Source organism: Anopheles funestus, chromosome 3RL (assembly GCF_943734845.2).
Source record: "Anopheles funestus chromosome 3RL, idAnoFuneDA-416_04, whole genome shotgun sequence".
NCBI lineage: Eukaryota > Metazoa > Arthropoda > Insecta > Diptera > Culicidae > Anopheles > Anopheles funestus.
The window spans coordinates 77,662,929-77,677,884 of record NC_064599.1 but is presented as its reverse complement, the minus strand read 5'-3'; the positions used below and the strand labels follow the sequence as shown (position 1 = coordinate 77,677,884).

The window sequence follows — 14,956 nt, the reverse complement described above, 5'->3', positions numbered from 1 at the left end:
AGTAACATGCCAATTTTCTTTCGCCAATTGACTTACGCGGTGGTACGGCTACACCCAGACTTGAGGTGGTAAATTGCACCGTATAAAAATTACCCGATCCCAACGAAAACACCTCAAGAATGCATAAATACATATAAATAAAGATTAGCTACCGTGTAGGTAGAGGTACAGCCGAACACCGCAACAGCATGTGTGGGATATATGGTTGAGTCAGAGGGTGTTGAATATTCCATCCAAACACAACCTATTATAATGCACGGAATGGATGGAGGAAAAGTAATTCCGGCGCAACAAAAAAAGGCGTTGGTGCTGACGGGTTTTTTTCGATGGAACGCTTTCCACCGAGTTAGAGTTGGGTAATGTGAAAATTACAAGGCAGACAACAAGGCAGTTTTGCCGCTTGTGGTCTTGCCGGTTTCTAACGTCACATTAATTCACGCTGTATGCCGCAGGATACGGAAAGCAGGATTTCGCTCACGTCCCTCACACTCACGGCAGTGAAATGTCTGGCGCAATGTGCCTTTCGTTGGAAATTCGCTGTTAGGGTGCTATAATTTTATACCTTTGAAGTGTAGACTGTTAAATTTGGTCTTTCCTTGCAATTTGTACAATATTTTAAACATTTTACTATCAAAGTGAAGAACAGTAAAAATATTTGAACGTTGTTTTATCATTGAAATCCTTAGTTTTTTTAATACAGTCGTTACGGTGTTTCCCGAACGCTATCCAATTATTAAGCGAAAGAATACTCTATTAAACGATGCTTGAGGCACATTTTGTTCGAGCATGACTCGAACGTCACATGAAGTCATCAAAGTGAAAACCTGTACGAAAGGTAAATAGGATGAAATAGTGCTGTGCAAGGAGTGGAATGTAAAACAAAAAACAAAAACACAAAACGACTCTAGATGGACAGGAAAATGACCTACAATTGGCTCGCTCCATCCCATCCCGAACAGGATCAGCAAAACCAACGGCGAATGTCACTGCAGTACTGCAATATTGAACCGTGCTGCAGATGCACCCATCGGGCAGGTAGGCAATTAAAAAGCTTTTAGTAGTCTGAAGCCCTGCCTGCTTAAGTCGAGGCCACTTAGGAAGGCAGTTGTTTTTGTGAATGTTTTTTTATAACCATCACCGAAGAGAATGTTTTTCTAGTTTATGTTTGGTGAGTAAAAAGTTCACTCACGTAATGATATGAAAAACGTTCGTACGGTGTTGTGTGTGCTAGGTGCAATGTAATGAGCTTCAATATGACATAATTTCCTTTTTGCTGTGTGAATAATGTTCAACAGAATAATGTTGTTATTAGCTGCTATAAAAATACTCATCTGCATCTGTGAAACCGGCAGTTGAATTTTCTACCTAGCAAAAAGTCATTTCTATCCCGCCTGAAGAAATGGGTCAAAAGTTTAATCGACGATCGTTTACTGTAAGCGATTTTTAACAACATGTTTGTATTTGTCTACATCTTACAGTAAGAATGATTAGCTTAAAGAGCTTATAATCGAGAGGGAAGCTTAAGGAGCCTTCGTGCCTTGTCATTTTCAGTACGAAAAACTAAACCATGTATGCTTTACATCGGAAAACTATCGTCGTTATAGGATATACCGACGGTAGATAAGCGTACTACGTTAGCCCTTGAAGTCATTCCCCAAGGGTGTCCCTTCCCGAAGTCTTTTATCATAACATAATGAAGTAGCATTTTTTAAAAGAAAGATTTTCGATTTTTTTTGGGTAAAATTTCCCACTAAAAGAAAAGTCACACTAATCGGTTTTGAATTGTCCTCCACTCAAGAAAGCATGATGTAGCTTGTTTTTCGAACCGGTGTCCTTTTCCCTTTTCGTACAAGCAATTCATCCGTGCGAATTTCTCCCGCCAAAAACCCGGAGCAGCGTTCGGCGACAAAAGACTTCCCTTTTTTTCAGCCCTCGCACAAGGACACGTGCCACTAGCTAATGGTCGACCGATAAACACAAAAGGGTGATTGGGACGCTTGAAGTGATATTTGTCAATTATCGTAATAGTTTTTCAGTATCATTTTCAAAAACTCACCCCTAATCTGTGTACCAACTCACGCTGGATGACGATTCAGCGGTACCCGTCCGACTTCCGACATTTCCGAGAAAAGTGCTATAAAAAGGGACACCCTTTTTGACAGTCGTGCACGTTCGTCTTCAATTGCTGGCCGAGGTTCAATTGAGCTGTAACGGTTATCACTTTGCTGCATTGCAAAACCGAGGGAGAAGTTGATAGTTGCCCGCGGCTGGTTTGTGTGTGTTGACAAACGGGAAGATTTATGGCATTCTCGTTTTCCTCTCTGCCCTGGGCCTCCTGGTAAAAGAAAACTAGCTTAGCCTAATGTCGGCCAGCGAAAGGAACAGTTTAGCTGCAAATGAACAAATGTGACCAGTGGCTGTGGTGATACCAATTACGGATGCAACCCGTAATGCAGGAGGAAGATTTGTTTTGATAAAAGGCGATTTTATGGCTGTTGATAGTAAAGGGGGAAGATATGTGATGGGAATAAACGTACACTAGTGTGATTCATGTCGGAGGAAAAATGAAAGTGCCGATGTTTATGTTCATTACTGTTTATAGCCATTTTATTTACTATTTCAGTAGCTTGATATAATAGATTTATAGCTACATTACTATATACTATTATAGCGGTAGTAGTACACAATTATAGCGAACCATGCTGATGTGCGTTTCTCGAGTTCTAGTGATCACTTATTTTCTCTTAATGTCTTCAATATTTTGGTTAATATTTTGAACAAAAAATATTCGAAGCTTTTTAAGAGAATTAAAAGCCATTTTTCGCACTAGATAAATAATTCTTTTTAGCGCTTTTTCTTTTTTACTGGTCTTTTTGAGTAATTATGAAGAGTTTGATTTTGTTTTCACTATCAACTGAAATGTGATGTTAATGAAGCGTTTTAGTGAAAATTACTAATCCGGCAGTTTTAGTGTTATTAATTTTGTTATTTGCTTGTATTTTGTTACAACATATCAGCATCATCTATCACGGGGACCAGGAAGTATTTAATTGAAACTTCAATATACTTGCACTCGGCTTATGAAGCTTGTTATGCGTAAACAACAGAGCAGATTGTAAGAAGCGTACACTGTTGTGAAGGAAGAAATAATATTAAAATTCCAACTAATTCTATCGTAGAAAGGGTCTACCTGTTATGATGGTCCAAATATCCGCATGAAACATAGAATTTTGCAACAGAAAACATGTTGCATTATTTCCTGATCTCAACGTTACAAGATAGTAATACTGATAGTTAGATAATATCAGTCATTTGTAGCCCTCGAAAGCAAGGAAAAATCTTCAAGAAACACACTCCTACAATTTCAGAACATTTTTACAAACTCATCCCAAGTCAATGCGGCGAACACGGTGGCTTACAGATCATTGAATTTTCATCACATGAGCAAGTAGCAAAACGTTGAAAAAGAAGTCAACAAAAAAAATGCTAGATCATCGTGTCGGAAAAACGTTGGGAGTGGTCGTATCCACCATCCCTCCCCGACCATTCCCGTTCCGGGAATGCCGTGATCTGAACCATAAAATAAACCGAGCTCATGTAGTATGCAAATTGGTGGCAAATTAAACCACACCCAGTGTATAAGCTTTTTACACATCATCGTGATAACGACCGACCGGCGGCGTCGACGAGCGACCTAAGCCGTCGGTTCAACGACTCCTTCGTATGCTGCTTCTTGCGTTGGAAGCGTATCGTGGATCTGGTTGAGTTTTCTCTGGCGCTACAAAACCATCCAACACTGCACATGCAGATGCCCATGGTTCCGGCAAAACGGAAAGGTTATGTTTACTTTCCGGATCGTGTGTAGAGTTTTCCCCCGCTTTTCCTCGCATTCCTCGCGTTACGGGCGGGACGAATTGCAACATTCACCGTACTGATTTATGCCCCCAGTTCGAAAGTTTGGCACACCACGGTACGACGCTTACCGACCAATATGCTGCTGGAATGGATTGGTTTTGCTGAAATGGTGGTTGATTGGAGAAGTTTGGACATTTTGGCCCAGAACCTTGTTCCAGGACGGTCAACAACGGACCGGTTAGTATGGGCAGTTTGTAGCCATTGCCAGTGTATGGTGTTCTGTACATAGATGTGCCCCCCTCAACCTTCCACCCCCCATCCCCACCTCTTAGCGAACGAGGTACTCCAATGGAGGCGGATGTTACTTCATTTTGGAGGCGGAAATTTGGTGCACCACCGGAAAGACCACCAAAGGTTCGTGTGAGGGAAGGTTTTTTTGTTCTTCCTCTGCTAGTTGTTACTGCAAAATTCGACCTCCAGTGTACGGCATCTGAAAGCTGCCCGAAAAAAAAACAATGAAATAGTTGGTGATCCGATATTCCTACGTACAAGGCATAGTACAAGTCGGTGGTAGAAAATCGCAATAAATTTGCAAAAACCAACCCTCTAAAACTAGACAACCAGGGCAACCAGGGTGAAGGGTGTCTACACATTTTCCACACCGGTACTCGGTCGCTGTGTCAGAGCATCGTTAGACGCAGCGAAGCGAGAGGCCCTTTCCTGTTCCGTGACATGCAAAAGCGGTGCGGTTGGTGCCCGGACACCAACCAACTTCCGGCCGGTGGGCGTTGGAAGCGTTGATTCGTGGGTGTAAAATTTATACCCTGCTCTAATTCAATCCATTAGCCATCGGGCGGACAGTTAAGCACAACCGCGAACCCGAACAATGTATCATTCCTGATGAAACGCGCGGCTTGTGGGCTGACCTCGTTTGTTGCGGACGGTACGGGACACCAAACGGGATGCTCTAGTGTGTGTGTGTGCTTAATTTAGTGAGAAATTGGCCACCAAACAGGAACCACTGGTAGGATTGTTCGGATAGGAAGGGCGGTACGGAACAGCTTTGGGACGAGCTGATTTGAATATGTTTCAATCTTTGTGCTCTAATTAAGGGTAGTTCGGCCGGAATGGAGGTTTAAGGTCTGATAAATGTGAGTCGTATGCATGATGCTGTGGTACGGTTGATTGGACTAGCAAATTGGAAATTGAATCTAAAGTATTGTTATCTTTAAGAAAACATGCAATGCGCATCGTGCTTGAAAGGTTATGCTTTGAATAATGTAAATAATAATTAAGGGAAGTTATTTGTGTAAGATGTACTCCAGAATTAAGGAATAGCTAGCGAAAAATATAAAATCAACGAGAACATAAAAATATACGAAAGAACACTGATCTGCAAATGCAAATGTTTTAACGTTTAAACGCGTTCTTTACAAAACAATCGATCTTTGCAAATCGATGTCCAGAATTCCTCGAAACGTCAGCGAATTATTTTACGCACTATTTTTGTCGCGTAGATCCAAGCTATATAGTTCCGGAACTCATACAAGCCTCTGAGACATGGATTGGCAGGCGACGGTGTTTTATTTCTGTCGTTTAGAAGACTTCTGTAGCAGACCAAGTAGCGATGAGAATAACAACTCTAACCACTTTTTTGAGAAATTTTGAAAAAAAAATGAAAAATTTATATATTTTAATGCTGCAATAAGCTTTTTTTCACTCAAATAATGCTTTAAATTAAAAAAAGAGTAAAAATGAGAAAAAAAGTTTTAAAAAATTTTCAACTCGAAAATTTCATAAGGCTTACCCCTTGCCATTTTTTTGAGAAATTTTGCAAAAAAAAATTAAATTGATTTATTTTAATGCAATTTGGTTGCAATAAGTTTCTTTTCACTCAAGTAATGTTTTAAACAAAAAAAAGAATAAAAATTGTAAAAAAAATGAAAAATTATAAAAAAATTTGAAAAGTTCATAAGGCTCATTTTTGCACCAAGTTTTGCCTATAACTCGGTCGGTATCCAACGGATCGCCAATCTTTAACCTGTGGTCGATAGATGGCATCAAAGGCTACATTTTCTTCTTGGACGGCCATGCTCTCAGATGTCTGTGCCAGAAGTTATTCGAGGAACCATGTTCCATACCCTGTTTGAGAAAATGTAAAATTTTCCTCATTTTGCACCAACTTTTGCCTATAACTCGGTCGGTATCCAACGGATCGCCAATCTTTAACCTGTGGTCGATAGATGGCAACAATGGCTACATTTTCTTCTTGGACGGCCATGCCCTAAGATGTCTGTGCCAGAAGTTATTCGAGGAACCAAGTTCCTTACCCTATTTGAAAAAATGTAAAATTTTCCACATTTTTCACCAATGTAGCAAAATTTATAAATGTGATATATTTTAATGGGAATTTGTTGCAATGAGTTTATTTTCACTCAAATAATCCTGTAAATTAAAAAAAGAATAAAAAATGAGAAAAAAAATTTCTAAAAATTTTCAACTCGAAAATTTCATAAGGGGTACCCCTTGCCATTTTTTTGAGAAATTTTGCAAAAAAATTTAAATTGATTTATTTTAATGCCAATTGGTTGCAATGAGTTTGTTTTCACTCAACCAATGCTTTAAACAAAAAAAAGAGTGAAAAATAATAAAAAAATGTAAAAAATCTATAAATTTGAAAATTTCATAAGGCCCATTTTTGCACCAAATTTTGCTTATAACTCGGTCGGTACCCAACGGATCGCCAATCTTTAACTTGTGGTCAATAGATGGCACCAATGGCTACATTTTCTTCGTGGACGGCCATGCCCTCAGATGTCTCTGTCAGAAGTTATTCGAGAAACCAAGTTCCTTACCCTGTTTGAGAAAATGTAAAATTTTCCTAATTTTTGCACCAACTTTTACCTATAACTCGGTCGGTATCCAACGGATCGCTAATCTTTAACTTGTGGTCGATAGATGGCACCAATGGCTACATTTTATTCTTGGACGGCCATGCCCTCAGATGTATGTGCCAGAAGTTATTCGAGGAACCAAGTTCCTTACCCTGTTTGAGAAAATGTAAAATTTTCCTCATTTTTGCACCAAGTTTTACCTATAACTCGGTCGGTATCCAACGGATCGCCAACTTGTGGTCAATAGATGGCACCAATGGCTACATTTTCTTCATGAACGGCCATGCCCTCAGATGTCTGTGCCAGAAGTTATTCGAGGAAACAAGTTCCTTACCCTGTTTGAGAAAATGTAAAATATTCCTCATTTTTGCACCAAGTTTTACCTATAACTCGGTCGGTATCCAACGAATCGCCAACCTATAACTTGTGGTCGATAGATGACACCAATGGCTACATTTTCTTCATGAACGGCCATGCCCTCAGATGTCTGTGCCAGAAGTTATTCGAGGAACCAAGTTCCTTACCCTGTTTGAGAAAATGTAAAATTTTCGTAATTTTTGCACCAAGTTTTACCTATAACTCGGTCGGTACCCAACGGATTGCCAATCTTTAACTTGTGGTCGATAGATGGCACCAATGGCTACACTTTCTTCTTGGACGGCCATGCCCTCAGATGTCTGTGCCAGAAGTTATTCGAGGAACCAAGTTCCTTATCTTGTTTGAGAAAATGTAAAATTTTCCTCATTTTTGCACCAAGTTTTACCTATAACTCGGTCGGTATCCAACGGATCGCCAATCTATAACTTGTGGTCAATAGATGGCACCAATGGCTACATTTTCTTCATGAACGGCCATGCCCTCAGATGTCTGTGCCAGAAGTTATTCGAGGAAACAAGTTCCTTACCCTGTTTGAGAAAATGTAAAATATTCCTCATTTTTGCACCAAGTTTTACCTATAACTCGGTCGGTATCCAACGGATCGCCAATCTATAACTTGTGGTCGATAGATGGCACCAATGGCTACACTTTCTTCTTGGACGGCCATGCCCTCAGATGTCTGTGCCAGAAGTTATTCGAGGAACCAAGTTCCTTACCCTGTTTGAGAAAATGTAAAATTTTCCTCATTTTTGCACCAAGTTTTACCTATAACTCGGTCGGTATCCAACGGATCGCCAATCTATAACTTGTGGTCGATAGATGGCACCAATGGCTACATTTTCTTCTTGGACGGCCATGCCCTAAGATATCTGTGCCAGAAGTTATTCGAGGAACCAAGTTCCTTACCCTGTTTGAAAAAATGTAAAATTTTCCTCATTTTTCACCAATGTAGCAAAATTTATAAATGTGATATATTTTAATGGGAATTTGTTGCAATGAGTTTATTTTCACTCAAATAATCCTGTAAATTAAAAAAAGAATAAAAAATGAGAAAAAAAATTTCTAAAAATTTTTTACTCGAAAATTTCATAAGGGGTACCCCTTGCCATTTTTTTGAGAAATTTTGCAAAAAAATTTAAATTGATTTATTTTAATGCCAATTGGTTGCAATGAGTTTGTTTTCACTCAACCAATGCTTTAAACAAAAAAAAGAGTGAAAAATAATAAAAAAATGTAAAAAATCTATAAATTTGAAAATTTCATAAGGCCCATTTTTGCACCAAATTTTGCCTATAACTCGGTCGGTACCCAACGGATCGCCAATCTTTAACCTGTGGTCAGTAGATGGCACCAATGGCTACATTTTCTTCATGAACGGCCATGCCCTCAGATATCTGTGCCAGAAGTTATTCGAGGAACCATGTTCCATACCCTGTTTGAGAAAATGTAAAATTTTCGTAATTTTTGCACCAACTTTTACCTATAACTCGGTCGGTACCCAACGGATCGCTAATCTTTAACTTGTGGTCGATAGATGGCACCAATGGCTACACTTTCTTCTTGGACGGCCATGCCCTCAGATGTCTGTGCCAGAAGTTATTCGAGGAACCAAGTTCCTTACCCTGTTTGAGAAAATGTAAAATTTTCCTCATTTTTGCACCAAGTTTTACCTATAACTCGGTCGGTATCCAACGGATCGCCAATCTATAACTTGTGGTCGATAGATGGCACCAATGGCTACATTTTCTTCTTGGACGGCCATGCCCTAAGATATCTGTGCCAGAAGTTATTCGAGGAACCAAGTTCCTTACCCTGTTTGAAAAAATGTAAAATTTTCCTCATTTTTCACCAATGTAGCAAAATTTATAAATGTGATATATTTTAATGGGAATTTGTTGCAATGAGTTTATTTTCACTCAAATAATCCTGTAAATTAAAAAAAGAATAAAAAATGAGAAAAAAAATTTCTAAAAATTTTTTACTCGAAAATTTCATAAGGGGTACCCCTTGCCATTTTTTTGAGAAATTTTGCAAAAAAATTTAAATTGATTTATTTTAATGCCAATTGGTTGCAATGAGTTTGTTTTCACTCAACCAATGCTTTAAACAAAAAAAAGAGTGAAAAATAATAAAAAAATGTAAAAAATCTATAAATTTGAAAATTTCTTAAGGCCCATTTTTGCACCAAATTTTGCCTATAACTCGGTCGGTACCCAACGAATCGCCAATCTTTAACTTGTGGTCAATAGATGGCACCAATGGCTACATTTTCTTCATGAACGGCCATGCCCTCAGATGTCTGTGCCAGAAGTTATTCGAGGAACCATGTTCCATACCCTGTTTGAGAAAATGTAAAATTTTCCTAATTTTTGCACCAACTTTTACCTATAACTCGGTCGGTATCCTACGGATCGCCAATCTATAACTTGTGGTCGATAGATGGCACCAATGGCTACATTTTCTTCTTGGACGGCCATGCCCTAAGATATCTGTGCCAGAAGTTATTCGAGGAACCAAGTTCCTTACCCTATTTGAAAAAATGTAAAATTTTCCTCATTTTTCACCAATGTAGCTAAATTTATAAATGTGATATATTTTAATGGGAATTTGTTGCAATGAGTTTATTTTCACTCAAATAATCCTGTAAATTAAAAAAAGAATAAAAAATGAGAAAAAAAATTTCTAAAAATTTTCAACTCGAAAATTTCATAAGGGGTACCCCTTGCCATTTTTTTGAGAAATTTTGCAAAAAAATTTAAATTGATTTATTTTAATGCCAATTGGTTGCAATGAGTTTGTTTTCACTCAACCAATGCTTTAAACAAAAAAAAGAGTGAAAAATAATAAAAAAATGTAAAAAATCTATAAATTTGAAAATTTCATAAGGCCCATTTTTGCACCAAATTTTGCCTATAACTCGGTCGGTACCCAACGGATCGCCAATCTTTAACTTGTGGTCAATAGATGGCACCAATGGCTACATTTTCTTCATGAACGGCCATGCCCTCAGATGTCTGTGCCAGAAGTTATTCGAGGAAACAAGTTCCTTACCCTGTTTGAGAAAATGTAAAATTTTCCTCATTTTTGCACCAAGTTTTACCTATAACTCGGTCGGTATCCAACGGATCGCCAATCTATAACTTGTGGTTGATAGATGACACCAATGGCTACATTTTCTTCTTGGACGGCCATGCTCTCAGATATCTGTGCCAGAAGTTATTCGAGGAACCAAGTTCCTTACCCTATTTGAAAAAATGTAAAATTTTCCTCATTTTTCACCAATGTAGAAAAATTTATAAATGTGATATATTTTAATGGGAATTTGTTGCAATGAGTTTATTTTCACTCAAATAATCCTGTAAATTAAAAAAAGAATAAAAAATTAAAAAAAAAATTTCTAGAAATTTTCAACTCGAAAATTTCATAAGGGGTACCCCTTGCCATTTTTTTGAGAAATTTTGCAAAAAAATTTAAATTGATTTATTTTAATGCCAATTGGTTGCAATGAGTTTGTTTTCACTCAACCAATGCTTTAAACAAAAAAAGAGTGAAAAATAATAAAAAAATGTAAAAAATCTATAAATTTAAAAATTTCATAAGGCCCATTTTTGCACCAAATTTTGCCTATAACTCGGTCGGTACCCAACGGATCGTCAATCTTTAACTTGTGGTCAATAGATGGCACCAATGGCTACATTTTCTTCATGAACGGCCATGCCCTCAGATGTCTGTGCCAGAAGTTATTCGAGGAAACAAGTTCCATACCCTGTTTGAGAAAATGTAAAATTTTACTCATTTTTGCACCAACTTTTACCTATAACTCAGTCGGTATCCTACGGATCGCCAATCTATAACTTGTGGTCGATAGATGGCACCAATGGCTACATTTTCTTCTTGGACGGCCATGCCCTAAGATATCTGTGCCAGAAGTTATTCGAGGAACCAAGTTCCTTACCCTGTTTGAGAAAATGTAAAATTTTCCTCATTTTTCACCAATGTAGCAAAATTTATAAATGTGATAAAATTTAATGCGAATTTGTTGCAATAAGTTTCTTTTCACTCAAATAATCCTGTAAATTAAAAAATGAATAAAAAATGAGAAAAAAATTTCTAAAAATTTTCAACTCGAAAATTTCATAAGGGGTACCCCTTGCCATTTTTTTGAGAAATTTTGCAAAAAAATTTAAATTGATTTGTTTTAATGCCAATTGGTTGCAATGAGTTTGTTTTCACTCAACCAATGCTTTAAACAAAAAAAGAGTGAAAAATAATAAAAAAATGTAAAAAATCTATAAATTTGAAAATTTCATAAGGCCCATTTTTGCACCAAATTTTGCCTATAACTCGGTCGGTACCCAACGGATCGCCAATCTTTAACTTGTGGTCAATAGATGGCACCAATGGCTACATTTTCTTCATGAACGGCCATGCCCTCAGATGTCTGTGCCAGAAGTTATTCGAGGAACCAAGTTCCTTACCCTGTTTGTGAAAATGTAAAATTTTCCTAATTTTTGCACCAAGTTTTACCTATAACTCGGTCGGTATCCAACGGATCGCCAATTTTTAACTTGTGGTCGATAGATGGCACCAATGGCTACATTGTCTTTTTGGACGGCCATGCCCTAAGATATCTGTGCCAGAAGTTATTCGAGGAACCAAGTTCCTTACCCTGTTTGAAAAAATGTAAAATTTTCCTCATTTTTCACCAATGTAGCAAAATTTATAATTGTGATATATTTTAATGGGAATTTGTTGCAATGAGTTTATTTTCACTCAAATAATCCTGTAAATTAAAAAAAGAATAAAAAATGAGAAAAAAAATTTCAAAAAATTTTCAACTCGAAAATTTCATAAGGGGTACCCCTTGCCATTTTTTTGAGAAATTTTGCAAAACAATTTAAATTGATTTATTTTAATGCCAATTGGTTGCAATGAGTTTGTTTTCACTCAACCAATGCTTTAAACAAAAAAAAAGAGTGAAAAATAATAAAAAAATGTAAAAAATCTAAAAACTTGAAAATTTCATAAGGCCCATTTTTGCACCAAATTTTGCCTATAACTCGGTCGGGACCCAACGGATCGCCAATCTTTAACTTGTGGTCAATAGATGGCACCAATGGCTACATTTTCTTCATGAACGGCCATGCCCTCAGATGTCTGTGCCAGAAGTTATTCGAGGAAACAAGTTCCTTACCCTGTTTGTGAAAATGTAAAATTTTCCTAATTTTTGCACCAAGTTTTACCTATAACTCGGTCGGTATCAAACGGATCGCCAATTTTTAACTTGTGGTCGATAGATGGCACCAATGGCTACATTGTCTTTTTGGACGGCCATGCCCTAAGATATCTGTGCCAGAAGTTATTCGAGGAACCAAGTTCCTTACCCTGTTTGAAAAAATGTAAAATTTTCCTCATTTTTCACCAATGTAGCAAAATTTATAAATGTGATATATTTTAATGGGAATTTGTTGCAATGAGTTTATTTTCACTCAAATAATCCTGTAAATTAAAAAAAAGAATAAAAAATGAGAAAAAAAATTTCAAAAAATTTTCAACTCGAAAATTTCATAAGGGGTACCCCTTGCCATTTTTTTGAGAAATTTTGCAAAACAATTTAAATTGATTTATTTTAATGCCAATTGGTTGCAATGAGTTTGTTTTCACTCAACCAATGCTTTAAACAAAAAAAAAGAGTGAAAAATAATAAAAAAATGTAAAAAATCTAAAAACTTGAAAATTTCATAAGGCCCATTTTTGCACCAAATTTTGCCTATAACTCGGTCGGGACCCAACGGATCGCCAATCTTTAACTTGTGGTCAATAGATGGCACCAATGGCTACATTTTCTTCATGAACGGCCATGCCCTCAGATGTCTGTGCCAGAAGTTATTCGAGGAAACAAGTTCCTTACCCTGTTTGTGAAAATGTAAAATTTTCCTAATTTTTGCACCAAGTTTTACCTATAACTCGGTCGGTATCCAACGGATCGCCAATTTTTAACTTGTGGTCGATAGATGGCACCAATGGCTACATTGTCTTTTTGGACGGCCATGCCCTAAGATATCTGTGCCAGAAGTTATTCGAGGAACCAAGTTCCTTACCCTGTTTGAAAAAATGTAAAATTTTCCTCATTTTTCACCAATGTAGCAAAATTTATAAATGTGATATATTTTAATGGGAATTTGTTGCAATGAGTTTATTTTCACTCAAATAATCCTGTAAATTAAAAAAAGAATAAAAAATGAGAAAAAAAATTTCAAAAAATTTTCAACTCGAAAATTTCATAAGGGGTACCCCTTGCCATTTTTTTGAGAAATTTTGCAAAACAATTTAAATTGATTTATTTTAATGCCAATTGGTTGCAATGAGTTTGTTTTCACTCAACCAATGCTTTAAACAAAAAAAAAGAGTGAAAAATAATAAAAAAATGTAAAAAATCTAAAAACTTGAAAATTTCATAAGGCCCATTTTTGCACCAAATTTTGCCTATAACTCGGTCGGGACCCAACGGATCGCCAATCTTTAACTTGTGGTCAATAGATGGCACCAATGGCTACATTTTCTTCATGAACGGCCATGCCCTCAGATGTCTGTGCCAGAAGTTATTCGAGGAAACAAGTTCCTTACCCTGTTTGAGAAAATGTAAAATTTTCCTCATTTTTGCACCAACTTTTACCTATAACTCGGTCGGTATCCTACGGATCGCCAATCTTTAACTTGTGGTCGATAGATGGCACCAATGGCTACATTTTCTTCTTGGACGGCCATGCCCTAAGATATCTGTGCCAGAAGTTATTCGAGAAACCAAGTTCCATACCCTGTGTGGGAAAATGTTACATTTTCCTCATTTTTCACCAATGTAGAAAAATTTATCAATGTGATATATTTTAATACGAATTTGTTGCATTAAGTTTCTTTTCACTCAAATAATGCTTTAAAATAAAAAAAGAGTAAAAAATTAGAAAAAAAAATTTAAAAAATTTTCAACTCGAAAATTTCATAAGGGGTACCCCTTGCCATTTTTTTGAGGAATTTTGCAAAAATAATTAAATTGATTTATTTCAATGCCAATTGGTTGCAATGGGTTTCTTTGCACTCAAATAATGCTTTAAAAGAAAAAAAAAATAGAAAATAATAAAAAAAATTCAAAATATCAAAAAAATTGAAATTTCCCTAGGTTATAGCCTTACCTTTTTTTGAGTAATTTTACAAAAAAAAGAATTAAATCAATTTATTTCTTCTTCAGCAAATACTAATACAAATTCTACACTTAAAAAGCAAGTACCTATAGAAATGCTTTTATTTTTACTAAGAAAATCTTCAAAAGTACCCACCAAACCCCAAACACTATTGATTAGCGATGGCGTTTGCCTTTCGTTTTCTGCTTTCACGTAACACCCAACGATCATAAAACCACGCATAAACGCAACACACACACACACACACAAAGAAAACCTTTTCCCGTCAGCCATTACGTGAAGTGTTGAGCATCTAACCTAGAAGAATATATAACCAACGAATGAACCCTTTTCTCAGGCATAAATAAAAATAAGACCATCTAACCAAGCGTTATAGAACTCCATCGATGCAAATTTCCCAAAAACCAAGAAAAAAAAATAGAAGGAAAACGCACCAGCTTGATCGCATTGCCGCACCTTTCGTGCGAAGTGAGTGAACTCAACTTTTGACGGGGAGTCAAAATCGAAACCACCGATTTAACCCTTTTTGCGCCCTGTCACGCACGGATGCGTGTGATTTTGGTTACTTTATGGAAGGTGAGCTCATAAAACGGTGGTGTTTACATCCATCCGTTTAAGCGGTTTTTTTTT

General features: G+C 36.9%; 1 protein-coding gene and 1 long non-coding RNA gene across 4 annotated transcripts in view; one reads left to right on the top strand and one right to left on the bottom strand.

Annotated features, from left to right (window-relative positions):
- The window catches only part of LOC125768166 (optomotor-blind protein), a 132,829-nt gene that overhangs the window by 111,274 nt on the left and 6,599 nt on the right, over positions 1-14,956 (top strand). The window lies entirely within an intron of this gene.
- Positions 8,391-13,752, bottom strand: LOC125768194 (uncharacterized). Its single transcript, XR_007418856.1, has 3 exons — positions 11,655-13,752; positions 9,364-9,512; positions 8,391-8,458 (listed from the first exon to the last, which is right to left on the bottom strand). It is a non-coding gene; the product is annotated as an uncharacterized LOC125768194 (long non-coding RNA).